This window comes from Ceratotherium simum, chromosome 23 (genome assembly GCF_057802395.1).
Source record: "Ceratotherium simum simum isolate JZ-2026a chromosome 23, ASM5780239v1, whole genome shotgun sequence".
In the NCBI taxonomy this organism is placed as follows: Eukaryota; Metazoa; Chordata; class Mammalia; order Perissodactyla; family Rhinocerotidae; genus Ceratotherium; species Ceratotherium simum.
Genome location: NC_141922.1, coordinates 37,593,523 through 37,614,750, shown reverse-complemented (window position 1 = coordinate 37,614,750; position 21,228 = coordinate 37,593,523). Strand labels below are relative to the sequence as shown.

Below are 21,228 nucleotides of genomic sequence, written 5' to 3'. Positions count from 1 at the left end.
TGGGTATGCTATGCAAATGCAACTTCAAAAAAATCCCTTAGGGATTCCCTTCCCACCATATCCCGGCTCTCAGCTCCCATAGGAATGCTGGAGCCACCACTGTTGAGAACATCTCTCCTGCCTCCGAAAGCGGGCATTGCTGCGTGGGCATAGCCATCTCCAGGGGCACAGGTGACTCTCTTCATGCCCGTTTTTGGCCTCATGGTGGCTCTGACCTTCAGGGTTAAAGGCAGAAACTTTCATTTCCACTGTGCCTTGACGTGTTTGAATCCCTGAGAGGGTGTAAGCCAAGGCCAGTCAAGGCCTCCCCCGACCTCACGGAAGTCTGTCCACTAACAGCTCTGTGAAAAGAGCAGGGTGGAGCACAGGGGCTACGGACACACAGCAGCCCCAGGACGGCATTCAGCATGGAGGGAGAGGAAACGGGGACTCCTGGGGAGGCTTTCAGTCCAAAGGGGCTGTCACCTCCTGCCAGAGTGGATGTGCTGCTACCTTCCATCTCTCAAGCACTGTCCCGGAGCAGGACTGGGAGTCTGCTGTCAGGAGCACTGGGGAAAATCTGTTTCTCTCTCTGCTTCTCCGTAAGTGCCCATTACATCCTTCTCCCACAGCGTATCTGCTTTCTCTGCCATGCATTGCATGTGGGTGCCAAAGATTGTCACATAAATCTCTGTCCTTTTGTCTGGCTTCTCTTCTCCTCCCACTCCCCCTTCTTTCTCCTCCTCCTCCCCCTCCCCCCCTCCTCTCCTCCCCCTTCTCCTCCCCCCCTTAAAAATTGGGGAGTGGTCTATTTTTCTCTCATGTAAAAGAAGTCTGGAGTTCAGGATCAGGATGGTTGCTCCACAATGATAGCAATGACCCTGGCCTCCTTCCTTCCGGCTCCACCATTCTTAGTGCTGGCTATTGGCTCCCACCCTCGTGGTTGCTAAATATTTACCTACCACCTATCTATATGTGCTTGGATGCCCACGTATATAGAATCCAGAGACCTCCAGGAATTTCTCCAGGCACCTTGTCTGTGAAGTCTTCTACAGGCAGAGTTAGTAATTACCACCTCTAGTGCTCATTCTACTTTGTTTATATATGTCAAGCATTGTGCCTACCACATTATATTATATGTCATCTTTCTATATATCACATAGATCTGGGCTCTTGACAATGGGTACCATGTCTTACTCTTCTCTGGGTTCCTGGTGCCTAGCCCAGTGCTCAGCATCCAGCAGGAGCTTGGTACTTGTGGAATAGATGGATAGATGGAAGAATCAACACATCATTGTGTCCTCAGCTCCCACAGCCCATCTCTAACAAATGAGAATTAGATTGTTTGGTCATGTTTGTTTCCCTAGGGGAAAGGGAGAGGAGGAACAAGACACAGCTGATTATCTACAGGTCTGGAGCTCCAGGAGAGGGCTGAGTTGGACGTAGATTTGGGAATCCTCAACCTACATGTAGCAGTTAAATTTATGGGATAGATTGAGATAACAGAGTGGGCCAATGGAGAAAAGAAGACAAAGAGAACTCGAGCAAACACCCACACTTAAGAAGTGGGTAAAAAAAGATGTAGCAAAGGAGACTGGGAAGGAATGCAGAGGTAGGAAGAACATTGAGGCAGGAGAGAGCTTCAGAAGGAAAACATGGTCAGCAGTGTCAAAAGATGCGACGAGGCCAAGAGGTCCACCTACTTGGTCTCCTCTTGACTAGTCTCTAAAATTATAGGGAACCAGCTGAACTGAACACCAATCCTCACTCTCAATACCCTCCGAAATAAGCACATTTTCCAGAAGTTCAGAGAAATCTATTCTCCATACTCAGCCCCATCTAACCATCACAACCACACCTCCTCCACTATAAGGTAATTTTATCCATAGCAAAAGCCACTTACAACCAAAAAATATATTTAAGGAAGGGAGGCAGTTCTTGCTGTGGAGGTTTTATGGCTGGATGGTCATAGCTTAGGTTCGCCTGGGGGTAATAAAGCCAAAATCAAACCATGAGTCAAGGGAGCAATCAGAACCTGAGTCAGGTCTCCAGGCTGGGTTACAAGTAGAGCAGTGTTTCCCAAAGCATGTGCCAAGAAGCACTGGTTATAGGGAGATGATGAGAAAAACAATATCAAAAGAATCTTGTGGTTAAATAAGAACCAGGAGATGAGAATCAGCTTGCAGAGCCGGAGACTGGAAGATAGAAGCTCGGAATCAAGAGTAAGAGGAGAAGCCCCAGAGCTGGGCCTCAGAGGGTAGAGCAGAATGACAGCCCCGCAGTGTAAAAACTCCAATAGAGATGGAGACAAAGTGCTAAGACAGCACTGGGGAGAGAGGGATGACTCACACCAGGGAGACCTAGGACAATTTCCCAGACTGGGACATGTGCCTAGCATGCAGTAGGCATTCATGTAGAATCAATGGTTTAGATGGAATTTGAGCTGTACTGGGAAGAATGGCAGATAGGGAGGTGGGAAGGTCATTTGGGGCAGAAGAAAACATCTGCACAATAGCCTGGAGTATGGGGTTCGTTCTGCCTGCAGGCGGTTGGAAAAGTGGGGATAAGGCTTTAGCTTTGTGCATTCTCAGCATCTCCCCAGGGAAGGAAGAGCTGCTCTCAGCCTTGCGCTGTTTCAGGGCACAGCCTTGGAATGAAACAGGACCCACTGCTCTCATCAATGCCAGCTTTTGACTGAGAATGGGCCGAGACTGGGCCAGGCAGCCCAAATTCCTGCCTGGACAAAGCAGACACCCAAACTCTGCCGGCCTGGGCCACCTGTGTGAGGCCTGCTAGGCCCAGCTCCTAGTCTCCATTACTCTGAGCTGCAGGCTCCCAGGCAGAGCCCCGGCTGCTTTGTTTGCGACTGCTCCTTTGAGACAAAAGGACTGTGGTGCTGGGATCTCCTCCCCAGCAGAGATGCTTTCTTTGTCCTGCAGGACAGTGCCACCGTTGTGCACTCTGTCACCCGTCCCAAGTTCTTTCTCTCAGTCCACACTCCAGGCCCAGGGAGTGGGAGGTGTCGTGTCCTTGGTTTAAAAGGCTTGAGAGCTGTTGGGAGGAGAGGGAGTGCAGAAAAGATGCACAGAGTGAGAATGTCTATGGAGAGTGCAAACACCCAGCACTGAGCCTTCTGGGAAGACTTCAAATGAATTTTCACATTTAAAATATAACATAAAACAAAATTAGAAAGCTTTCCCTTCATCCAGTAATCACTTATGAGAGACTGAAGAAGGCTAGGAGACATTAATTAAACAGTCGGAATCATTTTCTGGTCTCCTCCAGTGGTTGGTCTTTAATTTCTTGGCAGTTCTATGAAGCCACTAATAGTTTTTCCTGCCTGTAAAATGGGCCACCTCCATCCACAAGTCACATGCAGCTATTGTGACACATGATGAAAGTGTTGATAGAGACACTCAGAGAAGATGAGTATGTCGGGTGAAGACTAGGGAAACAGAGGAGTGAATTCCTCCATCCCAATGGAGGGAACCTTCCAGTGGATGAACAATAACTGCATAGGTGAGTGAACAGAGCTATTTCAGTATTAAGTCAGGGAGACTTGCTAGGCTGTAGTCTTGGCTCTGCCATCTCTCTGCTGGTCAAACCAGGTCCAAGTACTTAACCCAGTCTCCTCTTTTGTTAAATGGAGATAATCACATCTACTTTAAGAATAGTTGTGAAGAGTTAGTGAAATAATGGGTACAAAGCATTTAGCCCAATGCCTGGCACCTGGTAAGTGCTCACTAAGCGTTAGCCCCTCAGTGTGAAAATCACTGCCCTACCTGTCAAGGCCACCCTTTTATATCAAACAGGTGCATACACACATCATGGCCTTTGATCCAGTAATCCCTCTTCTAGGAATTCACCTGAAGAAATTATACAACCAAGAGGAAATAAGAGGTATATGTAGTAACTTTCTTTGCAAAGTTAATAATAACAGAAAAAAAAGACTAGAACAGTTAAATGATAAAGTATATTTATTATGAAACATCCATTTTATGGACTATTCTGCAACCACTAAAAATTGTTAGAAAGAATAGGCACAAGAATTTAGAAAAAGAAGAACAAAGGTGGAGGATTTACATAACCTGATTTTAAGACTGATTAAGGGCTACAGACATCCAGACAGTAGGGTATCGGCATAAAGATAGACAGGAATGAAGCAAGATTGAGAGTCCAAAAATAAACTGTTACATTTATGGTCAATCGATTATTGACAAAGGTGTCAAGGCAATTTAATGGGGAAAAGATAATCTTTTCAACAAATAGTGGTGAGACAACTGAATAGCCACACGCAAAAAGAAAAAAACTTAGACCTCACATTACAGTAGACACAAAAATTAACTCAAAATGGATCATAGGCCTAAATATAAGAACTAAAACTATAAAACTTTAGGATACAACAGAGGAAAAAAGCTTTCTGACTTTGATTAGGCCAAGATTTCTTAGGTATAGATATCTTAGGTACCAAAAGCGTGAACTATAAAATAAAAAATTGATAAACTGAACTTCATCAAGATGAAAAACGTTTCCTCTTCAAAAAAGTACCACTAAGAAAATGAAAAGAAAAGCCACAGACTGGGAGAAAATACTTGCAAATCATATATCTAGCAAAGGATATAAGTCCAGAATATATTAAAAAACTCTTACAACTCAGTAATAAGAAGACAAACAATCTAATTTGAAAACAGACCAAAAATTTGAGTAGTCATTTCCCCAAAGAAGATATATAAAAGGCTAATACACACAAACAGATGGTCCACATCATTAGTGATTAGGGAAATGCAAATTGAAACCAATGAAATATCACTTCACACCTACTTTAAAGGCTATAGTCAAAAAGAGAGACAATAACAGGTGTTGGCAAAGACATGGAAAAATTAGAACCTTCCATACACTGCTGGTGGGAATGTAAAATGATGCAGTCACTTTGGAACAGTTTGATTGTTTCTTTAAAAAGTTAAACACAGTTACCATATGACTCAGCAATTCCACTCCTAGTTATCTATCTGGCCAAGAAAAATGAAAACACATGTCCACACAAAGACATATATTCACAGCAGCAGTATTCATAACAACTAAACACTGGAAACAATCCAGTGTCCATCACCTGGTGAGTGGGTAAACAAAGTGTGGTACATCCAATCAATAGATCATTCAGCAGGGCCGGCCTCGTGGCTTAGTGGTTAAGTGCACGCGCTCCATTGCTGGCAGCCCGGGGTTCGGATCCGGGGCGCGCACCGATGCACCGCTTCTCTGGCCATGCTGAGGCCGCGTCCCACGTGCAGCAACTAGAAGGATGTGCAGCTATGACATACAACTATCTACTGGGGCTTTGGGGGAAAAAATAAATAAATAAAATTATTTAAAAAAAAAGGTTAATTAAAAAAAAAATAGATCATTCAGCAATAAAAAGGAGCCAACTACTGATACATACTACAATACGGATGGACCTCAAAAACATTTTGCTAAGTGAAATAAGCCAGACACAAATTTACATAAAATGTCTAGGAAACACAAATCTATGACAGAAGCAGATCAGTGGTTTCCTGAGGCAAGGGATGAAACCAGGAACTACAAGTGGGCACAAGGGAATTTTGGGAGTGACGAAAATGTTCAAAAACTAGATTTTAGCAATGATTGCACAACTCTATAAATCTACTAAAAGTCCTTGAATCATGTACTAAAATGGGTTAATTTGATGGCATATAAATTATATATCAACATAATAACTTTAAAAATTATCATGAAGGTTGTGTAGCAACATGAACAAATTGTATGATATATTAAGTAAAAACAAAAAAGCTAATGCAAAATATATAAGTATTTAAAATATAAAGTATGTAAATGATTACAACCATAGATGAATCAGAATAAAGATGAAGGAACTATAGAGCAATAAAAGTTGTCATATTAGTAAAATGGGGAATTTGTTTTTTTTGTCTTTTAACAAAATGTTCTTTAATCATTTTTTGTTATATTAAAAAAGATAAAAAGCTAAGACAGACTGTTTTGTGTTTGGTCTTTCAGCTTTGCAGGGGATGGGGGAGGCGATAATAACACCTCCTGGTTTTCCAGTTCTTTTCTTCTGCATTGCTAGAGAGCTTCACAGACATTAGCTCATTAATCCTCAAGAATCCATGAAGTAGGCAGAGAAGACTATTACCTCTCCCACATTGCTTATTCTGGTTCATTTAAAGGTATAATTTTTTTGAATTTATGATGAGGGCTTTATGTGAAGCCAGTTATAATCACATTTTTATATATTATAAATCCCCACATATGTACACACCATAACAAACGGATTATATTTTAACCACCTCCTCTCAACTAGGTTATTTCTAGTTGAGATACTTTCATTGTCCTTTTATCCTTCTGAGCTAAAGCTGAGGTGTCATGTTACCTTAGCTTCCAAACAAAAAACACTAGGCCTGCTAAATGCTTCTGGTGGGCCAAAATGGAATTTCTTTTTGTGCTCTCCTTAACTTATCTGGACAGTAGAAATGAATGTTCAGGCACCAACTCTCCAGCTGTTTAATAGCATCTCACTTTGTTTTGGTTCGGACTTACTTTCCCACAAACAGGTGAGGTCCTATATTCTAGAACAAACGATTCCTAAATAACAAATCCTGAAGAACATCCCTCGTTACACACGAATTCCACTGTGTGTGCTGTCCCTTTGCCTAAAATGCCCTGTCCCACCTTATTTACCAAGTGACGTTCCTTGATCTTTTCAGATGTAGCATGCTTTATAACCTTTTCTCTTTTTCTCCTTCAAGTACCTTCCCACCCTCCAAATTGTAAAGCAGTCCCTCTCCCTTGCTCTAATGGGTACAGACCTCTATTTTTGTCCTATTATTAGCCTGTATTGTAATGTATATTTGCCTATGTGCCTGTCTCCCTCTGGGGAGAATTCACAATTTGTGAATTCATTGAAAAAGAGTTAATGGCATAATCATCTCTGAATCCCAGCACATGGGGATGGTGATGATGATGATCGTAATAGTCTGCTGGGGCTGTCATAACAAATACCACAGACTGGGGGGCTTAAACAACAGAAATTTATTTTCTCACAGTTCTGGAGGCTAGAAATCCAAGATCAGGGTGTCTGCAGAGTTAACTTCATTCTGAGGCCTCTCTCTTGGCTTGTAGGTGGCCATCTTCTCCCTGTGTCTTCACCTGGTCTTCCCCCTGTGCCTGTATCCTAATCTCCTCTTCTTATAAGGACATTAGTCATATTGGATTAAGATCATATGAACTTGCTTTACTATAATCACCTCTTTAAAGGTCCTATCTCCAAATATAGTCACACTCTGAGGTACTGGGAGTTGAAACTTCAACATATGAATTTTGGGGGGGGGGCGACACAATTCAGCCCATAACAATGGTGATGAAGAGGATGATAACAGCTATCACTTATTGAACGATTACTATATTCTGGGCACTTGACTTTCCACTTGCTATCTCTTTTAATCTTTAATAACCCTATCACTATGATCAATATATTGTCATTCTGGTTTATAGATAAAGGAACTAAGCCTTAAGGACATTAAGTCACTTACCAAGGTCATAGAGCTAATGTGTAGTAGAAACGGGATTCAATCCCAAGTTATTTTGCCTCCAGGATACACTCTGAATCACCATGTTCTGTTCCTGGTACATAAGAGGTGTGCAGAGTGCTTGTCTGAAGAAAGAGTGACCGAGTAAATGAATGAAATAATGAATAACGGACACATGACACAGATTCCGTTGTACCACAGATCATAGCATAGTTTCAAAAACTTACAAAAATTACACATGTCAACGTTTGACAGATGATTATGCTAAAAGATAACTTTATCCTTGTCTTCTAATGCCAGATTTTTTAAGGGATTCTGTCAAATTTAAAATCTAGCAGATTTTTGTTTAAAAAGTAAAAGTTGAAGGCATACAATCAAAGAACTTCAGAGCCGGCAGAAGTTTCACATATCATCCAGTCCAAGTTCCATCTTTTTCAAATGAGGAAAAAAAGGCTCAGAGAGGTTAGCTGACTTGCCATTATTTTATTAGACTGAAAACACATTATTAATTATTGTTCTCATTATTTATCATCACTGAGCTCTTAGGTTTGGAGTAATCGAATTAGGTTTTCCTTTTCCTCAAGATCATTCCAGAGTGGTTGGGAAGTTAGACATGAGGAGGCAATAGAAGTAGTTAAGTCAGCAATCTTTCAAAGCCACCTTCCAAATTCCTTTTTCCTACTTGCCTTTTTTTCCACTGCAACTCATCCCAACTAGAGAAAGGGGGGCTGTTTCTTTCATACACTGGCGGGAGGGTTATTCCCTAACCATTGCGGATGAAAGGAAAAGCAAAATTCTGCAAAATTCCCAGGAAACACTTTCGTTGAGTGGTCCAGCGAACTACTTGTGTTCATAGCCACACTGTTCTTGGCAGTGTCTCCTGCCACACTGCTGAGCCCTGCAAGAGAATCCTGGGAAATTACAGATCATTAGTGACAGAAAGGAACTCAGAGCCTATTTAGTCCAACTTCCTTGGATGAAAAAATGAAGTTGTAGGAGACAAGTGACTAAGCCAGGATTGATCAGCCAATTAACGAGGGTGTTGGAACCCATTAGCCTCTTCCAGGGATGAACTGGGCAGACTGCACCAAGTTTCGCTCACACCTAGCATCCTCCTTATAGCCACGCAGTATGCAGTATTTTCCAAAATGTGATCTGCATACCACTCATGGTTCCACGAGATGTTTTTAGCTTTTTTTTTTTTAAATGGGCCAACATTTTTTTCTTTTAATAGCTATGTATTTGTTTCAATTGATATTAGAAAAAAATAATTAGCCCATAAAAGCTATGAATCCACTTTGGAAGATAAATGATTTGGAAGAGATTGACGATTTTATTCAAAAAATATTCTGTTTAGATTAAAAAAAAAAGCCAGTGACTTTAAAGAAAAAAATCACTAAATAATATTACAGATGGTATGGTCAGATGGCAAAAATCGTGAGGTCGTGTGCAAGTTGAAGAGTGGGACACACTGAACTAGGATAATTAGCTCCTTTTTATAAATGTGTTAACTGATGTGTGGAGAAGAGAAGGGATCTACTCATGAACAGAACAAAAGTGGGCCAGCCCAGGGGCATAGTGGTTAAGGTCACAGTTTCGAATCCCAGGTGCAGACAGATGTACCGCCCATCAAGCCATGCTGTGGTGACGTCCCATGTACAAAATAGAGGAAGATGGGCACGGATGTTAGCTCAGGGACAATCTTCCTCAGCAAAAAGAGGAAGACTGGCAATAGATGTTAGCTCAGGGCCAATCTTCCTCACTAAAAAAAAATGAATAGGACAAAAGTATTTTTACTTATAGTTCAGGGGTCTGGCCTTGCCCTGTCCTTACAAACAGGCATGAGGATTGCTCATTTATGTTTGACAGGTCACAAGATTACAACAGTTAAGAGCTTTTTTCCCCCCTTAGGGGGAATAAATACTGTAAATACATCATGAGAACAGTAGTTGTCTTGAACTTTTATTGATACACAGATTTTGGCACTGAAATGATGAACCAGAAAAGATCCTGCTGCAAATATTCTCATGGTAATCTGTCACTTATCAGATCCCAGTCTTTTATCTGAAAATTGGCAGATTGGACAGCAACCAGTCTACACTTGTCCTATGCAGCTTCTGTTCTGACATGTTTACTGCGAACAAATACACTTTGTTTTTATAGGGTGAATAATATCCTGAAAGGGCAACTTAGGTTTCTCATTGCCCAATTTAAGCTGGTCCCAGATATCCTCAGCCTTTAAGTAACTTCTTTCTTTATTTAAAATGCCTCATTAAGTCCTCAAAATTCACAAAGTTGAGTAATGAGTTAAGGTAAGGCCTTCTGTAGAGTTTTTCTGTGGTTGTGTCTGTTGTTCGCCAAGTTCCCTCCTTAAAGATTTGTATCTGGAACACTTGTAATCAACCAGCAGAGGCTTACCCCCACCCCCTTGGAGGAGGATCAAGCATTAATCCTCAGATTTGAAGACTGTGGGCCCAAAATTCTAGCCCAGAATCCTCTTCTTAGTCCAGGCCCTGGAGGCCCATGGGTAATTTGTTAAACCTCCCGCTCCTATAGAGAGACTTGTGGTAGTGTTCTCTTGGAGACACTATGTCAAAGGAGTATTTCAGAACAGATTGGAAAGATGCAAGTCCAGCCCTGGGGTCGGATCCCACAGGCATGTGAATGGCATGCAAGACTACAACAAATTATAGGGCAATCCCTGGGTTGGTTTTCAAAATTTCACAAGGAACATTAGGTTCAAGGTGTTTCTAGAATGTTCCAGTCTCCCTTGTGTTAAATATGGTTTAAGACATTTACCTGGTCTTAGAAATATATCCTCCTTCTTACCTCTGTACTTCTCTTTAGTCAGAGGCCATGAGACCATAGCAGCTAAGAATTTACAAGTGTTCAAACTGAATACAAGTTGACAATTAGAGTCTCACAAGATAAACACAGCTCCAAGCCTAGGCGAGATCGTACGTGCCTAGTACCTAGCTGGCACTCAACACAATCACTGGGGTCGAGCCCTCACCTAGCTCAGCTCTCTCATATAGCTGACTCTCTGTACTCTTTTTCTAGTTTCACTCTAGATATTCTGGGACCCAAAGTGGTCTGGTTTCTTGTGTGGTTTCTGGCTCGGCTGGCTTTCCTCTCACTCCAGGCTGCAGCTCCCATCTGACCTCCCATTCCTACCTAGCTCTCTCGCTCAACTCCCTTCACTTCTCACTGTCATCTTCTTGCCGTTCCCATGGCCTGAGGTCCTCCTACCACATCTTCTTCAACTGGAAACCAGAGCCCTTCAGTCGAAACACTTTAGTGCTAGCTCAAGAATTTTACACAACACATTAGAAGACCCAGTTGCTTCAAGTCAACATTCTGTATCCACCACAGAAGGGAGATTTCCATGTTCTCAAAGGAGATTTTCTTCAAGGGAAAACCACATCCTAAGGAATTTGTGTTGAAGATACAACCCTTAGAGATTCTCTTTAAAGACTGGAAGAAAATGGTGGGAAAATATACCTTAAAGGAGTTGTTTAATACATAAGAATGTATCTTGAATTTTGATATCATCACATGCCTCTTACCAAATATTGCTAATGTTTCCTGACCAGTCCACATCTCCTGCTACGTGGGTAACAGAGAAGGTGAGCTTGTCTCCCCAGACTCAGCTAATTGTACTTGGTGAGGACACAGGTCTCAGGGATGGCCCATCAGTAGCCTGTGACATAGCCTGGCTCAACAGCTAAGCCAGTCAAATCCTTCTCTCAGGACTTAGGTAAAGACACACAGAGGGAAGTTAGTTATGGTGGCTGGACCTGGAAGATCATGCAGATTTGGGGACTCATTGGCCATTTGAGGCCATCTATAAACAAATAACCAGAAATAGCCAGCTGGCAAGGAAGAGGATAAAGGAGGCAACATGCAGAGAGACTTGGCTATGAGGGGGAGAGTTGGAAATGTGAAAAGAGCTTATCACAGAGCTGCCTTGATTCCTGCCTTTCTTGAGGCTGGGTTCCTTGGCTCCTCCAGGGTTCCCATGCATACGTGTCCTTTCAATAAAGCCCATTATTTCTGGAACAACTTGAGTGAGCCTCTCTTCCTAATTAAGACAAAACCGTGGTGGAAGCACTGAGTGAGTTAGTCTTTATGGACACTAACCTGAGTGATCGTCAGAGCTCTCTCCAAGGTCAGGCTGGTTAGTGACCCCTTCTCAATGTTGGCTTGGACATCAGACCAGGGGATGCACCCAACCGTGTTCAGTCCTCATACGAAGACTATTGCCTCTGCCATTTGGCTTTAAAGGAGCTGCACATCCTTAAAGACAATGCTAAATCTCTAATATAGAATCACCGACTCTCAGTGTAGGTAAAAAAATGAGGCCATCATGTCCAACCACGCATCCCATGGTTGAATCACCTCTGTATATCCCTGGGCAATGATTTTCCAGTCCAGACTTGAATACTTCCCATGATAGAAAATTATAATCACGTCATTTCCATAGCTACCATTCATTGAGCACTACTATGTGCTAGGCACCATGCTAGCTACCTTTCATACAGTATCTCTCAATTTTTTTGAAAACAGAAAATTTATATTTCAGAGGAGAAAGAGAAGACAACCAGCATTTATTGAGCACCTACTATGTGCCTTTCTCTTTATAGATGCTATCTCATTTTAGACTCTAAAACCTACTGGGATTATTTTCAAATGAAGGAACTAGGGCTCAGAGAGGTCAAATTGTTTCCCACGATCATAGCCACACATCTAGTTAATGGTTGTGTCAGTTAGAACTTTTGCTCACATTAGAAAAACACTTCTATTAAGCAAAAAGAGAATTTATTGGGAAGACATAGGTAGATCGCAAAATTGAGAGAATATTGAAGAATAGGACCAGGGATGGTAATAATCCTCTTCTTCAAGGGCAAACCACATCATAAGGAATTTAGGTTGGAGATATAATCCTTGATGATTCTCTTTAAAGCCTGGAAGAAAATGGTGGGAAAATATAGCTTGAAGGAGATGTTTAATGTATAGGAATGTATCTAGTATTTTGGTATCCTCATGGGTCATTGGTATCATGTTCAGGGAATAATCAGCTCCAGCCATGTTTCCACCCTCATGTTACTCAGCTCAAGATAGAGTGTCTTAGGAAAAAGAATCTGACTGGGCCAACTTGGGTCACACGCTCAACTCTTGGCCCAGGGTAAATGGTACAACTCGATTGATTGTCCCACGCAGGTTGCTCTCAATAGGGAAATGCTATTTCCCCAAAAAGAATCAGATCATTGCTTTCAGAATAAAGAGGAATGGACTCTCGAAAGCAAAAACAAGAAATGCTTAACACAGTGATGGAACTGGCATTCAAACATTCTTTCCACCACTTTCTACTCTGACAGATAACAAACATCTTTATATAGGGTCAATATGTTTCCCCCCAACTTCCTCTTATTGGTACTGGTTTTCCAACTTGGAGCCACACAACACCAGCCTATTCTTTCTTGCATCTGACAGTCCTTCAATTATTTCAATCCTATTAGCATACTCTCCCTCCCCAATACCCCAGCCCTAGTCTCCTCAACTCCTGCCTGTAAATATTTCTGGTTCTCTAAACTCTTCCTCACGTGACATGGTTTGAGTATCTCTCCACTCTGATTGTTCTGCTTAAAACCTGCTTCGGATTGTTTATTTTCCCACTTAAAGCACGGTGACCAGAGGAACCCAAGGTGACACTTCTGATATGCTTTGTTCAAAGCAGAGTAGAGCAGAACATCTCAAAATCACAAAACCTTAAAGACCAAATGGTCAAGTGCTTCCACATCCTGCCTGATGAGTCTAGTTCTGCATCTTAGCATTGCCATTTGTTAGCTGTGTGACCTCAGGTAAGTTATTTATACTTCACGAGCAAGCTTCCTTTCTTGTTACCTGTAATCATAATATACACCTATGGCCACTATAATTATTAAACGAGACAATGCATGTGGAGTGTTGGCACAGTGATTAGCCCATAGCAGGCCCTCAGTACACTAATTGCTATTACTGTTTATTATTATTACTCTACCCCCAGTAAGTGGCCATTCAGCCTTTCCATGGCCACTGAAAGTGGGTGATTGCCAGAGAAGCCATGTCTGTCCTTCACAGAGTTTGCTCAAAGGCACACAATGGATGAATTGGTCAAAGAGCACAAAGTTCAGGATTTATGTACACTATCAGAAGGAAATGTCAGTTGGGAAATAAAAACAACCTTGTAGGAAAATGTGCAATGCTATAGGATAAGGAAACCACTTTAAGGTTCTTCCCTGTGGGTAGGTAAAGTACAAGCTAATTTTTTTTTTTTTTCAGGATTTGCAGGGAGCAGTCACTATGTCAGAATCCATGCAGATCAAGTTCTAATTATCAAAGGGTGAAAACCAACATGCAAATATTTGCTATTGATAAGATACTTAGTAATCAGAGTGGCTTCTCACACCCATAGTAAGCTCTGCTCACAGGACTTGCAAACTTTGAGTTTACTGCTCCCACACTAGTTCGGCAAATAAAACAAAGCAGGGCTGGAGTGTACATGTCGTATATGCCCTGGAAAATGGCCATTGTCCTTTGCTGCACTGAGACACTGCTACTGAAGGTGTCCCAGCACAGCTAGGAAATGGCGGAGGTGAAGGTCGTGGTCTCTGGTATGGTAATTGGTGGTGTCAGAGACAATGGCAGACTTTGAAGTGTGTGCACCACGAAGAGGCCATCGAGAGGATAGTGAAGAGAACTGGTATTGGAGTCAGAAACAATAATTAGACTCCGTGAAGTCTAATTTGTCCATGAAGGACCAACTCTAAGAGTTCATCATTGTCTTGTGCCCCCCCGGGTGTGCGTGTCTCAGAACAGGAGTTCAAAACTGTGAATGAACGAATGAGCTGCCTGGGTTCAGATCCTCGCTCTGCCACTTACCAACAGTATGATCTTAGGCAAGTTCTGGAACTTCTCCGTGCCTCCGTCTCCTTGCCTGTAAATGGAGATCATGATAACACCTGTCTCAGGATTGTTGTGGAGATTAAATGAGAAAATGTAGACAGTTTAGCACAGCACATAGCACATAGACAGAGCTCAGTAACTGTAAGTTGTTATTGTTCTGACTTTTCATGATTATTATTATTACTGACTTCTGATCAGTTCTGGTAAGTGGTCTGCACACAATAATCTTCACATTACACAAACACCTAAAGAGTTAAATTGCCACATTAGCAGCTGTTTTACCACCAGCAACAGTCAACAATGAGACAGCTAAGTTTTTATTTGCTTGTTTGTTTCTGCCAATTGAATTTTAAGATCCTTGGCTTCACTCTAATTAACTCTTTGAACTGGCAAGTTGCTTTCAGTGTAACCACCAGCTGCGGTTCTTCCTTACCTCACACCTGGACCCCAGTGATGTGTGTCCTGGGACTCTATCTTGGGACTTCAGAGTTTTGAGAGCACACAGAGGAACGGGAAGCACCTATCATTTATTTGGGGGTGACAAATAATTTCTGCAATGAAGAGAGACGATGTGAAAGAAGGGGAGATTTTATTTGTTAGAAAACTAACTTGGTAAGTTAAAAAAAATTAATGACTTGGAAATTTTCAGAGTTTTGAGTTTGTTTTAACAATGTTCCCTATAATATTGCAATTTTCAGGTCCCAATCTCCCCTGGCTTGATTTTCCCCTTCTCATCAAGGATAAATCGGACACAGGGAAGCTGAAGCGATATTACCAAAAACCTCTTTGAATCAAAAGGGAAGTCATGTTATGGAGCTGGGTCCATGTCTGTGTAGCCTGTCCATTATACTGTATATTTTCTATATAATATTATCCCAATCTCCTTCTATTATTTTAAACACCAAATTACTTTCTTTAATTATGTTTTATCAAAACAGTATTTTTAACTTTCAAAATATACAGATTATGTACAATTTATTGAGGAAAAAAACCCAGAACTTTGCTTTTCTGGGTGTCTTCTGCAGCTATGCTAAGAAAAATAGCAAACATTTCTAAACTGTCTCAAGACAAACATCATCCTTCAAGGAGCCTATCTTTCATTCTCAATAATAATATGATCTCTTTAAAAAGAAAAAGGAAAAAAAAAGTCGGGGGAGGGGGGAGTGACTTCAGTTCTATTATCTTTGGCATTTTGTACCAGTCTGGGGTTTCTCAAGTCTTGAGACAAGAAGCACATATTCATTTTAGACATTAAAAAAGAAGTTCTGAATGCCTTTGCAGTTTCTTCCTTGAGCTGTCTAGAGGGAACTATTTATTTTGCTTCTTTACCTTGCAAATAGCTAACGGCTTCCAGCCAGGGCTCAACCCAACCCTTTTGTGCCCTGCAGTCATGGCTGTGTCTTTAAAAGAAAACCGATTCTCTGGAATGCTGTGCGTGCACATGCCTGTCGGACTCAGCAGGCCCCACCTGCCGAGCAGGTAAACCAGATCCTCTGTGCCGGCCTCTGCAGCCACATTCCAGCCAGGCAAGCTCCTGCTCTCTAATTGTTACCTGTCAAACAGGTCAACCAGGCACTTGGGTCCAGTCCAAACACGCGCATGTTCCCACGAAACCCTAAACCTGCAAACCTTTAACCTTTCCATAGGACCCGAGGTCCCTTGATTATTTTAACCGGGGCTGATTTAAATCCGAATGATGACTTTTTCACGGGCACACAAGTTCTTTTTTCTCCCTCACCATGGATGGTAAAGCTGATCATGCACTGTTTGGGGTTTCTGGACTAGCACACCATGGTAATTCAAGATGACCGGAAGGCAGAGCTTGGGGTAGCAAGGGCTCCTGAAATGAAATCCACTGGCCCTAAATCACTCATGGAAATCACAGGCTGTCCACCCTGACCAAATGAGGAGTGAATTCCCTAGGGTGGACTAAAACGGAGGTGACTCACAGGTGAAAATTCCCTTCCTCTCCATTCTGGTACTGGGCTGGCAGCTGAGACTGTGGCGTATGGGCTCAGCTCCAAACCTGCGAGGCACCTTGAGCAAGGGATGTGAACTGTCTGGACCTCAGCTTCTCCTCTTTGGTAAAGAAAAGGAGGGCTACACTGGTCATACGGCCCCTTCCAGCACCACCTTTATGTTCTTTCCTTTCATTGATGCCGCTCAAAGTATGGGGATCATGTCATAGCAATGCTGATGCCTCTGTACCCTTGTTATCTGGGGCTGAGTTGGGGGCTTGGGTGCTGCTGGGGGCCCCTGGATCAGCTGAAGGCCTGTTTTGATTAGGTTACCAGGTCTGGGGACTTCCCTCAAGTGTGGAGAAACCTTAGGCTTCCCCTCTTGGCACATCAGGATATCCATCTTAGCCTCAGTTTCCCCTTTGTATCTCATCTTGGGAGTTCAGTCCTTTTTAACTGGGATAGGTGATTATTTCGATTGTTTTTGTGGCACATCCTATCATTTTTACTCTACTGCTAATGAATTCAGAATCAAAACTACAGGCTCCCTTAATCCAAACACTTCATTTTACAGATAAAGAACCTGAGGCTTAGAGAGGGGGTATGAGTTGCCAGATGTCTCTCAGTTAGCCAGGCTCCTCACTTAAGGGACCATGGGAGTTGGTGAACATCGTGGGCTAGCAAAATCATTGCCAGAGAAGTGACATGGAAAGATGTTCCTAAGACTGCTCCAATTAAGGAATTTCAAAAATCCAGGCAAAGAACACAAGCTCTCGAGGAGGTTTCTGAGATGGGCGGTGCTGTCAGGCCAGTTTGCTGGGGGGTTTCTCCTCTTGGGCTGGACAGGTTATTCTACAAAGAGCTGAGGATCACTCGACGCAGAGCAGGACCTGGCACTTCCTGCTCCCTCATCCAGCTCAGACTTGTCCACCAGAGCCAAACCGGCTGGGCTGGCTCCCAAAAGAGAAACTTCCTTGGGGCTCTGGGATTGTGGAGTCGGGCAGTCTGCAGGCCTGCTTAGCATCCTTCTTACCAGCTGTTCATTTTAGGGACAGCAAAGTGTAGAGTGCATGGGCTCAAGGAGGGAGATGCCAACCGGAAGCCTGCCTGGCTTGTTCTCTGGGGCGCCATTAACTCATGAGGGCTGCTGTATGCTGGGGATGCCATGTCCCCCCACAAAGGAGCTGTAGGTACTGAAGCTGTATGCCTTCAGAGGTGAAACTGGAGGAACGAGCACTTTGTCTCCTTGTAAAGACCTAGGGGGAACATATAGACCACCATGTAGTTGCTTTAAAATAAATATTACACAGTTTTTACACAATATAGCTGATTAGCATTATTTTCCCATTACCAAATATAAGACTTCCCACAAATAATAAATTCTTTAGCTATCAGCTTCTATCAAACCCAAACGTCCTAATTTTCATGCTCTTCCCCTGGTTCACTCCACCATGTGTGGGCTGTGGAATACTGAGCAAGTTACATCAACTTTCTGAGCCTCAGTTTCCTTATCCGCAAAATGGGAACAACTGTCCTACTTCTCTAATAGCATCATTGTGTGGAATAAATGAGATCAAGTTCCCTGACTGGTATGGGGCCTCGCACATAATATGCATTTAATGTCAGCTATTTTTGTTGCTGTTGTTAATATAAAACTTATTAAAATAGTGACCCACGTGGCCCAGTTTCAGAATGGTATGTCTGATGATCAAAAAGTAACTTCAGAATAACTCAGAGTGTTTTACTTGTTGTTCTCCCACACTGTGAAGAGGGGACTCAGGTTCTTCACAACCATAGCAGTTCCCATCCAGGCGCCACCTTCAATTCTAGGCTCCTTCCCCTGCCATCCCTCACACTACTCACTGCCTCTACTTGCCATTTGTCGGTAAGGGGTCAGGGGTTTTAGACAGATTTTAGCATCAAAGAATCCAAAGCATGATTAGAAAAGGCACTCTGAAGGAGAGAGGATTTTTGGGTGATGGCTTGGGGTCTTTCCCACCATAGTCCTCCTCCGTTGGCTCAGCTCATTCAAATGACCTCATGGCAGTAGCTCTTTTGGGTGATTGTCCCTCTCTGACCCTTTCTTTAGGCCACCACACTGATTACAAAGCAGGCTTTCAGAGAAAGGAGAAGAGTCTAAAGACTGAAAAAATCCACTAACTGGGTAATCGACTCTCAAATCCTCAAGTGTTGACAGCTCCTTTAAAGTCCTGGCTTTTCTAAAACAAGAATGGCCCAGAGCTACCCTGAATACACTCCATAGGGCAGGGCCTGCCCCAGGCAAAAGCAACCTGGTCTCTGGGGATGGATGAGGATGGACAGGTCAAATGAGGTTTGCTGGACATTTGGCCTAGGGGTTGATAAGGAAGTAAATCAGTCAAGGTCCTGCAAGGAACAGATGGTGTCCTCAACAGATAGTTGTTGAATCCATGCTGCCTGAACCCACTGTATCCAATGAATCACCAAATCCTGTCACTTCTACCTCCTAAATCTCTCTCAAACCCATTGACTGCTCCACATCCTCATTGCTTTGTCTCCCATTTAGAGCACCAATGTTTTGCATTTGAATTAATGCAATAGCCTCCTAACTGGTCTTCTAATTATGGTTCATGTGGCCTTTGATGGTCCTACTGAGATTTCTCTCTCCAGCCTCACTCCTGGCCTTTCTCCATCTTTGCTCCAAGGCACACTGCACATGCTGTTCCCTCTGTCTGGAACACCCTCCCTGCCTAACTCCTACTCAGCCTTCAGGTCCCTGCTTACACAGCCCTTCCTACAGGAATAGCTACACTCTACCAAAACCAGTCTGTAACCCACTCCCAGGTTCCAAGCAATGTGATGACAGGCAGGGCTTCCATCCTGGTCACTGAACAGCAGACTGTTCAACATGTGTTTTCTCATTTAATCTGCATAACTGCCTTAGAACACAGGTGTGATCATGCCCACTTGACAGATGAAGAAACTGAAGTTTCAAGATGAAATAACTCGCCCATGGTCACCCAGCTAGGACAGAGGCAGAGGCTGTACTTTAATCCAGGTCTATGAGATTGAGGCCTATGCTTTTAACTTCTACAAGGAGCTGCTCCAAGAATCCTCAATTCGCTCCATAATTAAACAAGTCAGGGATCAAATAGTTAGTTAATGAGCCTCTGAGTCACTAATGAAGGAAATCAAAAGATTCTAGCTCCCCTCAAAGTCAAATTCCAGGAAACATGTGACCTTTCAGAAGAAGGTGTGCAGGCCCCTTGGGAGCAGTTGCTGTCTGAGCCACACACACAACATTAGCCATTTTTACTCCCATAAGTATTTAAAAAACACATTGCAGGCCGCATCCTGAAAAATTTTTTTATAATGATTAAAAAAGAAGTGCGGACCCAGATGCATATTTTTGCTTTTAGTTTAGACGCTAGCAATTAGAAAGTTCTATGGGAGAGTGAGGTCTGAAGGGCAGCCCGCCAAATGCAGAAGTGTAGGGAGTGGCCCGAGTGGCCTCACGGAAGCGGCCACCCGGAGACTGGGAAGGAGAGCCCGAGGGAGAGTGACAATGGAAGAGCTCGGAACAGTGTGTAGGGAACACAAGAATGCCAACACCCTACCCTTCCAGAGACTCCCAGAGCTCCCCAGTTCAAAGGGGAAAGACTAAATTTGATGCAGAAGAAACAAGACTGTCCTGGCACTGGCGATGGTTAGAGACACAGCAGAGGGAGCTTGAATCTGGGGTGGTTTAGCCAGCTTGGTAAGGACACGGGAAAGAGTATGCACCAAATGCTGTCTAATGTCTCGCCCAGGCATTCCTGCGAGGGCTTCAGGATTAAAGGCCAGAGTTAGTGCCAAGGACATGGAGACATCAACTGATCTGGCCTCTTGCCTTAATGAGAATGAGAGTCAACATTATTTAGCCAAGGGCTTTCATTAGGAATAAGTATGAACAGGAGCAGACAATTAAGTCTCTGAGCGTGAAGGGAGTCACAGCTGGTCGCTTTTGCGCCTTCCCATCCTGCCTTCTCTTAGCCCCACAGCCATCACTGGTGGGACCTCTCGCTTCTGCTCCAGAGAGGAGGGGATTCAAGATCTTGAGAGAATGAATGAGAGCACTGATTAGAAACTTACACAATGTAGAAGGATTTATTAAACAAATGATGTGAGGAAGGAACATTTTTCTTAAACTAGCCACCATAAGTCCTTTCTGAGAGAAGGTAAGGTACAAAATAACGAAATGAATTAAAAATTAATATTGAAGTTAAAAAGTGGGGGGAGATGGTGTTTATAGAAATTCCTCAAATACAGAAATATAGAACTAGAATCCACCGAGTCATCAGTAGCACCCAATGGGTCAGCTAAAGAAAAAATCATGTCACAAGGGAAAACATTCTTTACAGAAAGAACAATGATGATCTGCAGAAATCAGTTTGTACTTTAAGAGTGAGCATCATATAAGAATGTGCAGGCCATATCCCCAAGTGGAAAGTATTGCTCCTGTTTACGGAAACAAGACATTTAGACTTGAATGTCAGATAACTACGTGAATCAATTAGTGGCTGAGTGAAGCAACCGAAATGCATCCAACTTCCTGCCTGTAAAGGGTAATAACGTTTCCTAATAATGAATGATAATGACCTGCGATGGTATGTGGACACTGGGAGGCTGAAAAATCAAGCTAAAAGGCATGTGTGTGTTTTTTTTAAACAAACACACACATGCACATATTCACACAAACACAAAAGAGTTTGTGCTGCTCAATTACTTCAACAGGAAGTCCCTTCATGATAAAGCTAATAGGACTGAAG

General features: G+C 42.8%; 1 long non-coding RNA gene across 1 annotated transcript in view; it reads right to left on the bottom strand.

The window, feature by feature from the left end:
* Nucleotides 1-15,027, bottom strand: part of LOC147914005 (uncharacterized) — a 33,604-nt gene extending 18,577 nt beyond the window's left edge. Inside the window, exons 1-2 of the long non-coding RNA XR_015555974.1 lie at nucleotides 14,917-15,027; nucleotides 14,460-14,514 (exon numbers count right to left, since the gene is read on the bottom strand). This is a non-coding gene — a long non-coding RNA (uncharacterized LOC147914005). The remainder of the gene's footprint in view (nucleotides 1-14,459; nucleotides 14,515-14,916) is intronic.
* Nucleotides 15,028-21,228: the final 6,201 nt, after the last annotated feature.